Genomic DNA, 16,377 nt, shown 5'->3' with positions numbered 1-16,377 from the left:
TTGGCTCTTCCCAGGCCCGGTTGTTGGGTGCGCTCCCACCCTGGCGCGCGCGAAGTTGGAAGTTGGGTTAATTGCCCGGGCGCGCACCTTCGCCAGGGTGGGCACCTTGGTGCGCACACCTTGGCTGGGCTGCGCACCAGGGCGGGCTCAAGATGGCACCAGCATTCCCTTTTTCTCACTATCTTTCAAAACGGAAATTTTAAAATCTCGTTTTTTTTTTGCCTTTTATGGAAATTAGTGAAGGCATCGCATCAAAGGTGCGCACCTCGCTGCCCACCTTGGTGTGCTCCGAGGTGCCCACCACGGTGCGCAACGCCGGTGCGAACCCGGGAGCGCCCCGATGTGTGCTCCAAGGTGCGGCGTGCACGAAGTCGGACCCCGGTTTGCCCCGGGTGCGCACCTCGCGTGCACCTTGGTGCGCACACCTTGGCTGGGTTGCGCGGCCTGGTGGGCACCATGGTGCGCACCAAGGAGCGCTCCGAAGTGTGCTCCAAGGTGCGGCGTGCACGAAGTCGGAGCCCGGTTTGCCCCGGGTACGCACCTCGCGTGCACCTTCGCCGGGGTGGGCACCTCGGCTGGGTTGCGCGCCCTGGTGCGCACCAAGGAGCGCTCCGAAGTGTGCTCCAAGGTGCGGCGTGCACGAAGTCGGAGCCCGGTTTGCCCCGGGTGCGCACCTTCGCCGCGGTGCGCACCATGGCGTGCACGAAGTCGGAGCCCGGTTTGCCCCGGGTGCGCACCTCGCGTGCACCTTCGGCGGGGTTGCGCGCCCTGGTGGGCACCATGGTGCGCACCAAGGAGCGCTCCGAAGTGTGCTCCAAGGTGCGGCGTGCACGAAGTCGGAGCCCGGTTTGCCCCGGGTGCGCACCTCGCGTGCACCTTCGGCGGGGTTGCGCGCCCTGGTGGGCACCATGGTGCGCACCAAGGAGCGCTCCGAAGTGTGCTCCAAGGTGCGGCGTGCACGAAGTCGGAGCCCGGTTTGCCCCGGGTGCGCACCTCGCGTGCACCTTCGCCGCGGTGGGCACCATGGCGTGCACGAAGTCGGAGCCCGGTTTGCCCCGGGTGCGCACCTCGCGTGCACCTTCGCCGGGGTGGGCACCTCGGCTGGGTTGCGCGCCCTGGTGCGCACCAAGGAGCGCTCCGAAGTGTGCTCCAAGGTGCGGCGTGCACGAAGTCGGAGCCCGGTTTGCCCCGGGTGCGCACCTCGCGTGCACCTTCGCCAGGGTGGGCACCTCGGTGCGCACACCTTCTCAATGTTTTCTTGCCTTTTCTGGAAATTGGTGAAGGCAGCGCATCAAAGGTGCGCACCTCGGTGTGCTCCGAGGTGCGAACCCGAGAGCGCTCCGAGGTGCCCACGAAGTCGAAAGTCGGGTTAATTGCATTGTTTTCCCCGGGTGCGCTCCGAGGTGCGCAACATCGGCGCGCACCAAGGAGGGCTCCGAAGTGTGCTCCAAGGTGCGCACGATGGCGTGCACCTCTGGTGCGCACGATTCGGAGCTCGGTTTGACCGGGGTGCGCACACCTTGGCTGGGTTGCGCACCTTTTGTGCGCTCCAAGGTGCGCACGAAGTCGGAGCTCGGTTTGCCCCGGGTGCGCACCTTCGCCAGGGTGCGCACCTTGATGCGCACGCCTTGGCTGGGCTGCGCACCTTGGTGGGCGCCATGGTGCGCACCTTTCGTGCGCTCCAAGGTGCGCACGAAGTCGGAGCTCGGTTTGCCCCGGGTGCGCACCTTGGTGGGCGCCATGGTGCACTCCGAGGTGCCCAAGATTGGTGCGCACCAAGGAGCGCTCCGAAGTGCGCTCCAAGGTGCGCGCGAAGTCGAAAGTTGGGTTAATTGTCCGGTTTGCCTCGGGTGCGCACCTTGCGTGCACCTTCGCCAGGGTGGGCTGGGCTGCGCACACCTTGGCACCCGCGTTTCCTTCATTTTAAATTTTTTTTTTTTACAATCTCTCAAGTGGGAAATTCTATAATCTCAACTTTTTTTGCCTTTTCAGGAAACTTTTGAATGGAGCGCATCATTGGTGCGCTCCGAAGTGTGCTCCAAAGCTCTCTCCAGCTGCGTGCACCTGCCCCGGCCGCGCACCCGGCCCCGCCCAGCTTCGCTCACCTGTCCCGGGCGTCTGGTGCGGAACCTTAGAGTAAGAAACATCACCGTGCACCTTGGCCAACGTGCGCGACTCGACCGAGCGCGCACTGGCCGAGGTGCACACCGATTTCACCTGGGTGCGCGCGCAGCACCTCGGGCGCACCGGGGTGCGCGCACAACGCCCGGGTTGCACCGTGGCCTGTGTGCTCGGGGCGCCTCGGGTGCGCGCTCGGTGTCGCCCCCGCGCGCGCGGTAGTGCGGGCAGCGCACCCCGGCCCGGCCCGGCCCCGACGAGAACGCAAACGGGCAAAAGGTTTATTCAAATAGCATTGCGACGCCCGGCGAAAAACTAAAAAAGGGTGCAACACCGGGACTTCCCGGGAGGTCACCCATCCCAGTACTACTCCGGCCCAAGCGCGCTTAACTGCGGAGTTCTGATGGGATCCGGTGCACTAACGCTGGTATGATCGCACCCGTTATGAGCTTGTCGCAGTGTGTACTTAGCAAACCGCGACCCACGTGCGAATCCACCCCGGCCACCCACCCCCGTCGAGGTGCACACCCTCCCTCGCGAAGTGCGCCCCGTTCGCCAAGTGTGAGCCCTGCCCGGGTGCGCGCACCTTGCTAGGGCGTCGGGTGTGCACCCGACCCGGCCTACGTGCGTGCACCTGGAGGGGGCGTCGTGTGCGTGCAGTGTCCCGTCTGCAACGCGGTGCCCACACACCACCTCGGGCGCAACGACCTGCGCTCACATGTGGGCCGAGTGCACCTTGGTGCATGTTCGGGGCGCCTCGGGTGCACGCTCGATCTTGCCCCGGTGCACCAAGGCGCTCGGTTTGCCCCGGGTGCGCACTTGGTGCAAGGTGGGCACCCAAAATAGGGATCAAGCACCAAAACACAAGTTTCGGGATGCAAAATGGGACCCAAGGACCACAAATGCGTTCCAAGACCCATGATGGGTCCACGAGAACAAAAATGTGTTCCGAGACTTAATAAACAAATATTGGGTTTTAGGAGAAGAAACATGCTCTGATGCCCAAAACGAGAATCGACCCCGAAAAGGCCACAGGCCAAAAGTGGGATGCGAGACAAAAAAAAATGGGACCCGAGGACCAAAATTGGGTTCCCAGGTCGAAGACAGGGCAACCGGACAAGAAACGACCTCTAAGGCTCGAAATGAGTCCCGACGACTAAAACTTGACAAGAAGCACCCATCAGGCACCCAACTCGACACCCATGGGATGCCGACCCACCCGGGCTTCCACCTAGCACACCTTGGCACCCACCCACCCTCGCACCCAACCTCGCACCCAACTTAGCACCTTTGAACCCACATTGGCACTCACCCTGACCCTGGCACCTTGGAACCCACATTGGCACTCACCTTGACCCTGGCACCCACCTTTGCACTCACCTTGGGACCCACCCTGGCTCCCACCTCGGCACCCACCCAGACACCCACCTTGGTTCCTTGGCACCCACCTTGGATCCTTGGCACCCACCCCGACACCCACCTTGGCACGCAACTTGGCTACTTGCCACCCACCTTGGCTCCTTGACGCCCACCCCGACAACCACCCCGTGACCTACCCTGGCTAGGGTTGGTGCACACCCACCCTGGTGCCCACCTTGGCACCCACCCTATGACCCACCTTGGCACGCACCTTAGTACCCACCCCGTTACCCACCCTAGGACCCACCCCGTGACCCACCTTGGCCAGGGTGGGTGCCTTGGTGCGCACAACTTGCCTGGGCTGCACACCAGGGCGGGCTCAAGATGGCACCCGCGTTCCGTTTTTTTCACTATCTTTCAAAACGGAAATTTTAAAATCTCATTTTTTTCTTTTTTTTGCCTTTTCTGGAAATTAGTGAAGGCAGCGCATCAAAGGTGCGCAATGCTGGTGCGAACCCGGGAGCGCTCCGATGTGTGCTCCAAGGTGCGGCGTGCACGAAGTCCGAGCCCGGTTTGCCCCGGGTGCGCACCTCGCGTGCACCTTCGCCGGGGTGAGCACCTTGGCTGGGTTGCGCGCCCTGGTGCGTACCAAGGAGCGCTCTGAAGTGTGCTCCAAGGTGCGGCGTGCACGAAGTCGGAGCCCGGTTTGCCCCGGGTGTGCACCTCGGGTGCGCACCTCGCGTGCACCTTCGCTGCGGTGGGCACCTTGGCTGGGTTGCGCGCCTTGGTGGGCACCATGCAGTGCACGAAGTCGGAGCCCGGTTTGCCCCGGGCGCGCACCTCCGCCAGGGTGGGCACCTTGGTGCGCACAACTTGCCTGGGCTGCGCATCAGGAAGGGCTCAAGATGGCACCCGCGTTCCGTTTTTTTCACTATCTTTCAGAACGGAAATTTTAAAATATCGTTTTTTTTTGCCTTTTCTGGAAATTAGTGAAGGCAGCGCATCAAAGGTGCGCAACGCTGGTGCGAACCTGGGAGCGCTCCGATGTGTGCTCCAAGGTGCGGCGTGCACGAAGTCGGAGCCCGGTTTGCCTCGGGTGCGCCCTGGTGGGCACCATGGTGCGCACCAAGGAGCGCTCCGAAGTGTGCTCCAAGGTGCGGCCTGCACGAAGTCGGAGCCCGGTTTGCCCCGGGTGTGCACCTCGGGTGGGCACCTTGGTGCGCATGCCTTGCCTGGGCTGCGCACCAGGGCGGGCTCAAGATGGCACCCGCGTTCCTTTTTTTTCACTATCTTTCAAAACGGAAATTTTAAAATCTCATTTTTTTTTGCCTTTTTCTGGAAATTAGTGAAGGCAGCGCATCAAAGGTGCGCACCTCGCTGCCCACCACGGTGCGCAACGCCGGTGGGCACCCGGGAGTGCTTCGAAGTGTGCTCCAAGGTGCTGCGTGCACGTTGTCGGAGCCCGGTTTGCCCCGGGTGCGCACCTCGCGTGCACCTTCGTCGGGGTGGGCACCTTGGCTTGGTTTGCCCCGGCTGCGCTCCGAAGCGGGGTTATTGGAGCGCCGCCTCTTTTTTTGTCGGAGCGTTTGGTGGGGTTTCTCGCATTGGCTCTTCCGAGGCCCGGTTGCCACCCTGGCGCGCACGAAGTCGGAAGTAGGGTTAATTGCCCGGGTGCGCACCTTTGCCAGGGTGGCACCTTACCTGGGCTGCGCACCAGGGCGGGCTCAAGATGGCACGCGCGTTCCGTTTTTTTCACTATCTTTCAAAACGGAAATTTTAAAATCTCCTTTTTTTTTTGCCTTTTCTGGAAATTAGTGAAGGCAGCGCATCAAAGGTGCGCACCTCGCTGCCCACCTTGGTGTGCTCTGAGGTGCGCACCCGGGAGCGCTACGAAGTGTGCTCCAAGGTGCGGCGTGCACGTTGTCGGAGCCCGGTTTGCCCCGGGTGCGCACCTCGCCTGCACCTTGGCCGGGGTGGGCACCTTGGCTGGGTTTGCCCAGGGTGCGCTCCGAAGCGGGGTTACTGGAGCGCCCCCTCTTTTTTTGTCAGAGAGTTTGGTGGGGTTTCTCGCATTGGCTCTTCCCAGGCCCGGTTGTTGGGTGCGCTCCCACCCTGGCGCGCGCGAAGTTGGAAGTTGGGTTAATTGCCCGGGCGCGCACCTTCGCCAGGGTGGGCACCTTGGTGCGCAAACCTTGGCTGGGCTGCGCACCAGGGCGGGCTCAAGATGGCACCAGCATTCCCTTTTTCTCACTATCTTTCAAAACGGAAATTTTAAAATCTCGTTTTTTTTTTGCCTTTTATGGAAATTAGTGAAGGCATCGCATCAAAGGTGCGCACCTCGCTGCCCACCTTGGTGTGCTCCGAGGTGCCCACCACGGTGCGCAACGCCGGTGCGAACCCGGGAGCGCCCCGATGTGTGCTCCAAGGTGCGGCGTGCACGAAGTCGGACCCCGGTTTGCCCCGGGTGCGCACCTCGCGTGCACCTTGGTGCGCACACCTTGGCTGGGTTGCGCGGCCTGGTGGGCACCATGGTGCGCACCAAGGAGCGCTCCGAAGTGTGCTCCAAGGTGCGGCGTGCACGAAGTCGGAGCCCGGTTTGCCCCGGGTGCGCACCTTCGCCGCGGTGGGCACCATGGCGTGCACGAAGTCGGAGCCCGGTTTGCCCCGGGTGCGCACCTCGCGTGCACCTTCGCCGGGGTGGGCACCTCGGCTGGGTTGCGCGCCCTGGTGCGCACCAAGGAGCGCTCTGAAGTGTGCTCCAAGGTGCGGCGTGCACGAAGTCGGAGCCCGGTTTGCCCCGGGTGTGCACCTCGCGTGCACCTTCGCTGCGGTGGGCACCTTGGCTGGGTTGCGCGCCTTGGTGGGCACCATGCAGTGCACGAAGTCGGAGCCCGGTTTGCCCCGGGCGCGCACCTCCGCCAGGGTGGGCACCTTGGTGCGCACAACTTGCCTGGGCTGCGCACCAGGAAGGGCTCAAGATGGCACCCGCGTTCCGTTTTTTTCACTATCTTTCAGAACGGAAATTTTAAAATATCGTTTTTTTTTGCCTTTTCTGGAAATTAGTGAAGGCAGCGCATCAAAGGTGCGCAACGCTGGTGCGAACCTGGGAGCGCTCCGATGTGTGCTCCAAGGTGCGGCGTGCACGAAGTCGGACCCCGGTTTGCCCCGGGTGCGCACCTCGCGTGCACCTTGGTGCGCACACCTTGGCTGGGTTGCGCGCCCTGGTGGGCACCATGGTGCGCACCAAGGAGCGCTCCGAAGTGTGCTCCAAGGTGCGGCGTGCACGAAGTCGGAGCCCGGTTTGCCCCGGGTGCGCACCTCGCGTGCACCTTCGCCGCGGTGGGCACCATGGCGTGCACGAAGTCGGAGCCCGGTTTGCCCCGGGTGCGCACCTCGCGTGCACCTTCGCCGGGGTGGGCACCTTGGTGTGCAGACCTTGGCTGGGTTGCGCGCCCTGGTGGGCACCATGGTGCGCACCAAGGAGCGCTCCGAAGTGTGCTCCAAGGTGCGGCCTGCACGAAGTCGGAGCCCGGTTTGCCCCGGGTGTGCACCTCGGGTGGGCACCTTGGTGCGCATGCCTTGCCTGGGCTGCGCACCAGGGCGGGCTCAAGATGGCACCCGCGTTCCTTTTTTTTCACTATCTTTCAAAACGGAAATTTTAAAATCTCATTTTTTTTTGCCTTTTTCTGGAAATTAGTGAAGGCAGCGCATCAAAGGTGCGCACCTCGCTGCCCACCACGGTGCGCAACGCCGGTGGGCACCCGGGAGTGCTTCGAAGTGTGCTCCAAGGTGCTGCGTGCACGTTGTCGGAGCCCGGTTTGCCCCGGGTGCGCACCTCGCGTGCACCTTCGTCGGGGTGGGCACCTTGGCTGGGTTTGCCCCGGCTGCGCTCCGAAGCGGGGTTATTGGAGCGCCGCCTCTTTTTTTGTCGGAGCGTTTGGTGGGGTTTCTCGCATTGGCTCTTCCGAGGCCCGGTTGCCACCCTGGCGCGCACGAAGTCGGAAGTAGGGTTAATTGCCCGGGTGCGCACCTTTGCCAGGGTGGGCACCTTACCTGGGCTGCGCACCAGGGCGGGCTCAAGATGGCACGCGCGTTCCGTTTTTTTCACTATCTTTCAAAACGGAAATTTTAAAATCTCCTTTTTTTTTTGCCTTTTCTGGAAATTAGTGAAGGCAGCGCATCAAAGGTGCGCACCTCGCTGCCCACCTTGGTGTGCTCTGAGGTGCGCACCCGGGAGCGCTACGAAGTGTGCTCCAAGGTGCGGCGTGCACGTTGTCGGAGCCCGGTTTGCCCCGGGTGCGCACCTCGCCTGCACCTTGGCCGGGGTGGGCACCTTGGCTGGGTTTGCCCAGGGTGCGCTCCGAAGCGGGGTTACTGGAGCGCCCCCTCTTTTTTTGTCAGAGCGTTTGGTGGGGTTTCTCGCATTGGCTCTTCCCAGGCCCGGTTGTTGGGTGCGCTCCCACCCTGGCGCGCGCGAAGTTGGAAGTTGGGTTAATTGCCCGGGCGCGCACCTTCGCCAGGGTGGGCACCTTGGTGCGCACACCTTGGCTGGGCTGCGCACCAGGGCGGGCTCAAGATGGCACCAGCATTCCCTTTTTCTCACTATCTTTCAAAACGGAAATTTTAAAATCTCGTTTTTTTTTTGCCTTTTATGGAAATTAGTGAAGGCATCGCATCAAAGGTGCGCACCTCGCTGCCCACCTTGGTGTGCTCCGAGGTGCCCACCACGGTGCGCAACGCCGGTGCGAACCCGGGAGCGCCCCGATGTGTGCTCCAAGGTGCGGCGTGCACGAAGTCGGACCCCGGTTTGCCCCGGGTGCGCACCTCGCGTGCACCTTGGTGCGCACACCTTGGCTGGGTTGCGCGGCCTGGTGGGCACCATGGTGCGCACCAAGGAGCGCTCCGAAGTGTGCTCCAAGGTGCGGCGTGCACGAAGTCGGAGCCCGGTTTGCCCCGGGTACGCACCTCGCGTGCACCTTCGCCGGGGTGGGCACCTCGGCTGGGTTGCGCGCCCTGGTGCGCACCAAGGAGCGCTCCGAAGTGTGCTCCAAGGTGCGGCGTGCACGAAGTCGGAGCCCGGTTTGCCCCGGGTGCGCACCTTCGCCGCGGTGCGCACCATGGCGTGCACGAAGTCGGAGCCCGGTTTGCCCCGGGTGCGCACCTCGCGTGCACCTTCGGCGGGGTTGCGCGCCCTGGTGGGCACCATGGTGCGCACCAAGGAGCGCTCCGAAGTGTGCTCCAAGGTGCGGCGTGCACGAAGTCGGAGCCCGGTTTGCCCCGGGTGCGCACCTCGCGTGCACCTTCGGCGGGGTTGCGCGCCCTGGTGGGCACCATGGTGCGCACCAAGGAGCGCTCCGAAGTGTGCTCCAAGGTGCGGCGTGCACGAAGTCGGAGCCCGGTTTGCCCCGGGTGCGCACCTCGCGTGCACCTTCGCCGCGGTGGGCACCATGGCGTGCACGAAGTCGGAGCCCGGTTTGCCCCGGGTGCGCACCTCGCGTGCACCTTCGCCGGGGTGGGCACCTCGGCTGGGTTGCGCGCCCTGGTGCGCACCAAGGAGCGCTCCGAAGTGTGCTCCAAGGTGCGGCGTGCACGAAGTCGGAGCCCGGTTTGCCCCGGGTGCGCACCTCGCGTGCACCTTCGCCAGGGTGGGCACCTCGGTGCGCACACCTTCTCAATGTTTTCTTGCCTTTTCTGGAAATTGGTGAAGGCAGCGCATCAAAGGTGCGCACCTCGGTGTGCTCCGAGGTGCGAACCCGAGAGCGCTCCGAGGTGCCCACGAAGTCGAAAGTCGGGTTAATTGCATTGTTTTCCCCGGGTGCGCTCCGAGGTGCGCAACATCGGCGCGCACCAAGGAGGGCTCCGAAGTGTGCTCCAAGGTGCGCACGATGGCGTGCACCTCTGGTGCGCACGATTCGGAGCTCGGTTTGACCGGGGTGCGCACACCTTGGCTGGGTTGCGCACCTTTTGTGCGCTCCAAGGTGCGCACGAAGTCGGAGCTCGGTTTGCCCCGGGTGCGCACCTTCGCCAGGGTGCGCACCTTGATGCGCACGCCTTGGCTGGGCTGCGCACCTTGGTGGGCGCCATGGTGCGCACCTTTCGTGCGCTCCAAGGTGCGCACGAAGTCGGAGCTCGGTTTGCCCCGGGTGCGCACCTTGGTGGGCGCCATGGTGCACTCCGAGGTGCCCAAGATTGGTGCGCACCAAGGAGCGCTTCGAAGTGCGCTCCAAGGTGCGCGCGAAGTCGAAAGTTGGGTTAATTGTCCGGTTTGCCTCGGGTGCGCACCTTGCGTGCACCTTCGCCAGGGTGGGCGCCTTGGTGCGCACACCTTGGCTGGGCTGCGCACACCTTGGCACCCGCGTTTCCTTCATTTTAAATTTTTTTTTTTTACAATCTCTCAAGTGGGAAATTCTATAATCTCAACTTTTTTTGCCTTTTCAGGAAACTTTTGAATGGAGCGCATCATTGGTGCGCTCCGAAGTGTGCTCCAAAGCTCTCTCCAGCTGCGTGCACCTGCCCCGGCCGCGCACCCGGCCCCGCCCAGCTTCGCTCACCTGTCCCGGGCGTCTGGTGCGGAACCTTAGAGTAAGAAACATCACCGTGCACCTTGGCCAACGTGCGCGACTCGACCGAGCGCGCACTGGCCGAGGTGCACACCGATTTCACCTGGGTGCGCGCGCAGCACCTCGGGCGCACCGGGGTGCGCGCACAACGCCCGGGTTGCACCGTGGCCTGTGTGCTCGGGGTGCCTCGGGTGCGCGCTCGGTGTCGCCCCCGCGCGCGCGGTAGTGCGGGCAGCGCACCCCGGCCCGGCCCGGCCCCGACGAGAACGCAAACGGGCAAAAGGTTTATTCAAATAGCATTGCGACGCCCGGCGAAAAACTAAAAAAGGGTGCAACACCGGGACTTCCCGGGAGGTCACCCATCCCAGTACTACTCCGGCCCAAGCGCGCTTAACTGCGGAGTTCTGATGGGATCCGGTGCACTAACGCTGGTATGATCGCACCCGTTATGAGCTTGTCGCAGTGTGTACTTAGCAAACCGCGACCCACGTGCGAATCCACCCCGGCCACCCACCCCCGTCGAGGTGCACACCCTCCCTCGCGAAGTGCGCCCCGTTCGCCAAGTGTGAGCCCTGCCCGGGTGCGCGCACCTTGCTAGGGCGTCGGGTGTGCACCCGGCCCGGCCTACGTGCGTGCACCTGGAGGGGGCGTCGTGTGCGTGCAGTGTCCCGTCTGCAACGCGGTGCCCACACACCACCTCGGGCGCAACGACCTGCGCTCACATGTGGGCCGAGTGCACCTTGGTGCATGTTCGGGGCGCCTCGGGTGCACGCTCGATCTTGCCCCGGTGCACCAAGGCGCTCGGTTTGCCCCGGGTGCGCACTTGGTGCAAGGTGGGCACCCAAAATAGGGATCAAGCACCAAAACACAAGTTTCGGGATGCAAAATGGGACCCAAGGACCACAAATGCGTTCCAAGACCCATGATGGGTCCACGAGAACAAAAATGTGTTCCGAGACTTAATAAACAAATATTGGGTTTTAGGAGAAGAAACATGCTCTGATGCCCAAAACGAGAATCGACCCCGAAAAGGCCACAGGCCAAAAGTGGGATGCGAGACAAAAAAAAATGGGACCCGAGGACCAAAATTGGGTTCCCAGGTCGAAGACAGGGCAACCGGACAAGAAACGACCTCTAAGGCTCGAAATGAGTCCCGACGACTAAAACTTGACAAGAAGCACCCATCAGGCACCCAACTCGACACCCATGGGATGCCGACCCACCCGGGCTTCCACCTAGCACACCTTGGCACCCACCCACCCTCGCACCCAACCTCGCACCCAACTTAGCACCTTTGAACCCACATTGGCACTCACCCTGACCCTGGCACCTTGGAACCCACATTGGCACTCACCTTGACCCTGGCACCCACCTTTGCACTCACCTTGGGACCCACCCTGGCTCCCACCTCGGCACCCACCCAGACACCCACCTTGGTTCCTTGGCACCCACCTTGGATCCTTGGCACCCACCCCGACACCCACCTTGGCACGCAACTTGGCTACTTGCCACCCACCTTGGCTCCTTGACGCCCACCCCGACAACCACCCCGTGACCTACCCTGGCTAGGGTTGGTGCACACCCACCCTGGTGCCCACCTTGGCACCCACCCTATGACCCACCTTGGCACGCACCTTAGTACCCACCCCGTTACCCACCCTAGGACCCACCCCGTGACCCACCTTGGCCAGGGTGGGTGCACCCACCCTGGTGCCCACCTTGGCACCCACCCATCCTAGCACCCAGCCTGTGACCGGGCTTGGAACCCAACCTTGCACCCGCACCCGTCTTGGCCAGTGTGGGTGCGCACCCATCCTGGCACCCACGTTGTGACACACCCTTTAACCCACGCACCCTAGCACCCACGTTGGCACCCACCTTGGAACCCAACCTAGCAACTTGGCACCCACCCCGTGACCCACCTTGGCATCCACCATAGCAGTCGCCGACTTGGCACCCACCTCGGCACCCACCTTGACACTTGTGGACCCACCTTGCCACTCACCCTAGCATCGACCCATCCTAGCACCCACCCTGGCACCTTTGCACCCTAGCACTCACCCATCCTAGCACCTAACCTGTGACCCACCTTGACACTCACCCTCGCACCCACCTTGGAACCCAACCTAGCACCCACCCACCCTGACACCAACCCTAGCACCTACCCACCCTTGCACCCACCCTGTGACCCATCTTGGCACCCACCCATCCTACCACTCAACCTATCACCCACCTTCTCACCCACCTTGGCATCCACCTTAGCACCCACCCACACTGGCACCTTGGCACCCACCTCGGGCAAGGTGGGTGCACACCCACCCTGGCACCCAATTTAGAACCCACCGAGCATGTTACCCACCTTGGCACCCACATTGCAGCCCACCCTAGTACCCACCCTATGACCCACATTGGCATCCACACCCTAGCACCCAGGCACCTCGACACCCGCCTTGACACCCACCCTAGCACTGAACCTGTGACCCACCTTGGAACTCACCCTAGAACCCACCCACCCTGTGAACCACCTTGGCATCCACCTTAGCACCCACCCACCTTGGCACCCACTCTAGCACTCACCCATCCTAACACCCAACTTGTTACCCACCTTGGCACCCGCCCTCGCGTCCACCTTGAAACCCACCCTAGCACCCACCCACGCAGGAGCCCACCTTGGCACCCAACCTAACACCCACGCATCCTGGCACCCAACTTGTGACCCACCTTGGAACCCACCCTAGTACCCACCTTTGAACCCACTATATCACCAACCCACCTTGGCACCCACCCTATGACCCTCTTTGGAATCCACCCTAGCACGCACCCACCCTGGCACCCACCATGGAGCGCACCCTAGCACCCACCCACCTCGGCACGCACCTCAACACCCACCTTGGTGTGCGCACTGCGCCAACCTCTCAAAGACCCTATGTGGTGCGCTCCAAAGTGTACACCTTTGGTGCGCTCCAAGGTGCGCACCTTTGGTGCACACCGAGGTGCACACCAAAGTGTGCACCGAGGTGAGCACCAAAGTGCACTCCAGGGTGCACACCAAGGCGTGCACCTTTGGTGCGGTCAATGCAAACAAATTCGGAAGTTGGGGTCGATGTCCTAATCGCTGCTGCAGACTACACGTATGAGAATCGGACAAATAGCTTTATATAGGGGAGGTGTTGCGTTTGATGGGTCGACTCCCCTGGTTGTGTGCACTGCACCAACTTCAAAGACCCTGTCTTGTTTAAGAAGTCAAAAGTTGGGGTGGATGTCCTAATCATTGCTGCAGTCTACGCATGTATGAGAATCAGACAAATAGCTTATATAGGGGAGGTGTTGCATTCGGTGGGTTGACTCCCCTGGTTGTGCGCACTGCGCCAACCTCAAAGACCCCGCATAGCAGAAGAAGTCGGAAGTCGGATTTTGGTGAGCACCAAGGCGTGCACCTTTGGTGCGGTCAACGCAGACGAATTCAGAAGTTGGGGTGGATGTCCTAATCGTTGTTGCAGGCTACACATGTATGAGAATCAGACAAATAGCTTATATAGGGGAGGTGTTGGGTTTGATGGGTCAACTCCCTTGGTTGTGCGCATTACGCCAACCTCAAAGACCTTGTTTTCGTTAAGAAGTCAAAAGTTGGGGTCAATGTCCTAATGGCTCCTGCAGGCTACACATGTATGAGAATCGGACAAATAGCTTATATAGGGGAGGTGTTGGGTTTGATGGGTCGACTCCCCTGGTTGTGCGCATTACGTCAACCTCAAAGACCTTGTTTTCGTTAAGAAGTCAAAAGTTGGGGTCGATGTCCTAATTGCTCCTGTAGACTACACATGTATGAGAATCAGACAAATAGCTTATATAGGGGAGGTGTTGGGTTTGATGGGTTGACTCCCCTAGTTGTTCGCATTACACCAACCTCAAAGACCTTGTTTTCGTTTAGAAGCCGAAAGTTGGGGTCGATGTCCTAATTGCTCCTGCAGGCTACGCATGTATGAGAATCAGACAAATAGCTTATATAGGGGAGGTGTTGGGTTTGATGGGTCGACTCCCCTGGTTGTGCGCATTGCGCCAACCTCAAAGACCCTGCATTGCGGATGAAGTCGAAAGTCAGAGTTTGGTGTGCTACAAGGTGTGGTCGAAGGTGCTCACCTAGGTGTGCACCTTTGGAGCACAGGAAAAGTGCCCTCCAAAAGTGCGCACCTTTGGAGTGCACAAAAGTGCCCTCCAAAAGTGCGCACCTTTGGAGCGCAGAAAAGTGCCCTCCAAAAAGTGCCCTCCAAAAGTGCGCACCTTTGGAGCGCAGAAAAGTGCCCTCCAAAAAGTGCCCTCCAAAAGTGCGCACCTTTGGAGCGCAGAAAAGTGCCCTCCAAAAAGTGCCCTCCAAAAGTGCGCACCTTTGGAGCGCAGAAAAGTGCCCTCCAAAAGTGCGCACCTTTGGAGCGCAGAAAAGTGCCCTCCAAAAAGTGCCCTCCAAAAGTGCGCACCTTTGGAGCGCAGAAAAGTGCCCTCCAAAAAGTGCCCTCCAAAAGTGCGCACCTTTGGAGCGCAGAAAAGTGCCCTCCAAAAAGTGCCCTCCAAAAGTGCGCACCTTTGGAGCGCAGAAAAGTGCCCTCCAAAAAGTGCCCTCCAAAAGTGCGCACCTTTGGAGCGCAGAAAAGTGCCCTCCAAAAAGTGCCCTCCAAAAGTGCGCACCTTTGGAGCGCAGAAAAGTGCCCTCCAAAAGTGCGCACCTTTGGAGCGCACAAAAGTGCCCTCCAAAAGTGCGCACTTTTGGTGCGCACCAAGGCGCTGGTTCGGTCGTTGCAGGCGAGTTCGGAAGTTGGGGTCGATGTCCTGAGCGGAGGTGCAAACTACACAGGTGTCGGAATCGGACAAATAGCTTATATAGGGGAGGTGTATGCTTCGATGGGTCGACTCCCCAGGTTGAGCGCACCGCGCCAACCTCAAAGACCCTACGGTATGGATGAAGTCGGAAGTTGGGTCCGATGACCAATTCGATTAGTAGGTATGCTCATGAGGTCGGAATTTGGGTCCGATGACCTGCCATGTGCAGGAAGGCGAATGTTGACACTGTGCGTTGCAAGGTGCACACCAAGGCGCTGGTGCGGTCTTTTTAGTCGAGTTCGGAAGTTGGGGTCGATGTCCTGATCGGAGGTGCAAGCTACACAGGTGTGGGAATCGGACAAATAGCTTATATAGGGGAGGTGTATGCTTCGTTGGGTCGACTCCCCGGGTTGAGCGCACCGCGCCAACCTCAAAGACCCTACGGTATGGATGAAGTCGGAAGTTGGGTCCGATGACCGATTCGATATGTAGGCATACTCGCGAGGTCGGAATTTGGGTCCGATGACCTGCCACGTGCAGGAAGGCGAATGTTGGCACTGTGCGTTGCAAGGTGCGCACCAAGGCGCTGGTTCGGTCGTTGGAGGCGAGTTCGGAAGTTGGGGTCGATGTCTTGATCGGAGGTGCAAACTACACAGGTGTGGGAATCGGACAAATAGCTTATATAGGGGAGGTGTATGCTTCGTTGGGTCGACTCCCCGGGTTGAGCGCACCGCGCCAACCTCAAAGACCCTACGGTATGGATGAAGTCGGAAGTTGGGTCCGATGACCGATTCGATATGTAGGCATACTCGCGAGGTCGGAATTTGGGTCCGATGACCTGCCATGTGCAGGAAGGCGAATGTTGGGACTGTGCGTCGCAAGGTGCGCACCAAGGCGCTGGTGCCGTCGTTGCAGTCGAGTTCGGAAGTTGGGGTCGATGTCCTGGTCAGAGGTGCAAACTACACAGGTGTGGGAATCGGACAAATAGCTTATATAGGGGAGGTGTATGCTTCGATGGGTCGACTCCCTGGGTTGAGCGCACCGCGCCAACCTCAAAGACCCTACAGTATGGATGAAGTCGGAAGTTGGGTCCGATGACCGATTCGATACGTAGGCATATTGGCGAGGTCTGAATTTGTGTCCGATGACCTGCCATGCGCAGGAAGGCGGAATTTGGGTCCGATGACCGAGTTGATGGCGTGCCATGCGCAGAAAGGCGGAATTTGGGTCCGATGACCGAGTTGATGTTGATGGCCCGCCATGCACAGGAAGGCGGAATTTGGGTCCGATGACCGATTTGAAGGCGTGCCATACGCAAAAAGGCGGAGTTTGGGTCCGATGACCGAGTTGATATTGATGGCCCGCCATGCGCAGGAAGGCGGAATTTGGGTCCGATGACCTGACATACGCATGGAGTCCGACTCGGGGGCCGATGTTCGATTCGATGACTTGCATTGTGGGTAAAGTCGGAAGTTGTGGTCTTTGACCCGATTCGATGACCAGACTTCGGCTGCTTGAGAATCGG

General features: G+C 60.9%; 2 non-coding genes across 2 annotated transcripts; both read right to left on the bottom strand.

The window, feature by feature from the left end:
- Positions 1-2,440: 2,440 nt before the first annotated feature.
- On the bottom strand, positions 2,441-2,559 carry LOC131865715 (5S ribosomal RNA). Its single transcript, XR_009364397.1, has one exon. It is a non-coding gene; the product is annotated as a 5S ribosomal RNA (ribosomal RNA).
- Positions 2,560-10,363: 7,804 nt separating this feature from the next.
- Positions 10,364-10,482, bottom strand: LOC131865691 (5S ribosomal RNA). Its single transcript, XR_009364373.1, has one exon. It is a non-coding gene; the product is annotated as a 5S ribosomal RNA (ribosomal RNA).
- Between the last annotated feature and the right edge of the window lie 5,895 nt (positions 10,483-16,377).

Source organism: Cryptomeria japonica, unplaced genomic scaffold (assembly GCF_030272615.1).
Source record: "Cryptomeria japonica unplaced genomic scaffold, Sugi_1.0 HiC_scaffold_117, whole genome shotgun sequence".
In the NCBI taxonomy this organism is placed as follows: domain Eukaryota; kingdom Viridiplantae; phylum Streptophyta; class Pinopsida; order Cupressales; family Cupressaceae; genus Cryptomeria; species Cryptomeria japonica.
This window is presented reverse-complemented; position numbering and strand designations above follow the sequence as displayed.